The sequence below is a fragment of the Octopus bimaculoides genome, unplaced genomic scaffold, assembly GCF_001194135.2.
Source record: "Octopus bimaculoides isolate UCB-OBI-ISO-001 unplaced genomic scaffold, ASM119413v2 Scaffold_22971, whole genome shotgun sequence".
Lineage (NCBI taxonomy): Eukaryota > Metazoa > Mollusca > Cephalopoda > Octopoda > Octopodidae > Octopus > Octopus bimaculoides.
Genome location: NW_026403721.1, coordinates 22,512 through 23,923, shown reverse-complemented (window position 1 = coordinate 23,923; position 1,412 = coordinate 22,512). Strand labels below are relative to the sequence as shown.

The following is a 1,412-nucleotide window of genomic DNA, read 5'->3' as shown; positions in this document are numbered from 1 at the left end:
CTCTCTCTCTCTCTCGCTTCCTCTCTCTCTCTCTCTCTCTCTCTCTGTATCTATCTCAAAATTATTAACATTTATTCATCCTAATTATCACATATTAAGACAAGCAAATCAATTAATCAGTAAGGTCATTTAACTATTTTCCTAATTAAATACTACCAATTTGAATACAGCTCTTGTACTCGATTTTGCTTTGCCTCAGTTCATTCCTAATTAGAAAGAGCCAAGATGAAACGCGTTCCAACAGTGACCATCCCAACATTACAGTACAATACACAATTCCTTTCCTTTTTTGCCATTTCGAACTGTTGTTCCTGACTACGCGATATGACTTCTGGTTTTACTAATTATTGCGAACTCGTAGAGAGGCTATTAACAATAGCATTAGTTTGTAATAGTTAGTTATAATCGTAGCATTATTAATAATATTATTCGTATTATTATTTGGCCTAATTAACCATCATAATCAATGTATACCCACGTTAATAATTATAATTATAATAATTATAATTCTAATAATAATAATAATAACAATCCTTTCTACTAAAAGTACAAGGCCTGAAATTTGGGGTGAGAGGACTGGTCGATTATATTGACCCCAGTGTTTCACTGGTACTCAATCTATCGACTCCGAAATGATGAAAGTTAAAGTCGACCTCGGTGGAATTTGAACTCAGAACACAAAGACGGACGTAATGCCGGCAGGCATTTTCCCGGCAATAATAATAATAATAATAATAATAATAATAATAATAATAGTAATAGTAATAATAATAACAATAGTAATAATAAAAATGATAATAATAATAGTAATAATAATAATAATAATAATAATGATAAAGAAATAAACAAAAAAAGCATTACCTCTACAAATAGAATATTTTCTGAACTAGTTGGGTTGTGTAGGTGACAAACAGTTGAAAAATCAACACAAACTCGGAGATTCTTCGTTTGACCTAAAAAAGAAAAAAATGATTGTCTTTGAAAAGAAGAAAACCAGAAAATACGAATAAGCACATACTCGGGCTGAAAGTTGTATGTGTTGTCGGCACGAACGAAATAAATATAACACTCACCGCCCGTACACACGTACAGGAAAATACACCCACTTGCAGACGCACTCACACATATATCTATATTTATACATATATGTGCATACGTACACAAATACAAACGGCTTGTCTACGTGTCTGTCCGTGTGTCTGTCTCTGTCTAGAGGTAAAAATGCATGGTGTTTGTAAACTGTACGACGCATCGTTTCCTAAGACACATTCTCTCTGTAATTACCTCATAGAAAAAACCGCCATTTAAGTGGTCTGCCTGCTTGCTTTCGCTGACGCTGTAGTCTTTTCCCCCTCTAACTTTTTCTCTCCCTCTTCTCCTACTTCTTCTTTGTCTCTTTCTTCCTCGTTTTC

The 1,412-nt window shown here is 33.7% G+C and overlaps 1 long non-coding RNA gene across 1 annotated transcript in view; it reads right to left on the bottom strand.

Moving 5' to 3' along the window:
- The window catches only part of LOC128251510 (uncharacterized), a 7,250-nt gene extending 6,094 nt beyond the window's left edge, over positions 1-1,156 (bottom strand). Inside the window, exons 1-2 of the long non-coding RNA XR_008267160.1 lie at positions 1,074-1,156; positions 862-953 (exon numbers count right to left, since the gene is read on the bottom strand). This is a non-coding gene — a long non-coding RNA (uncharacterized LOC128251510). The remainder of the gene's footprint in view (positions 1-861; positions 954-1,073) is intronic.
- Positions 1,157-1,412: the final 256 nt, after the last annotated feature.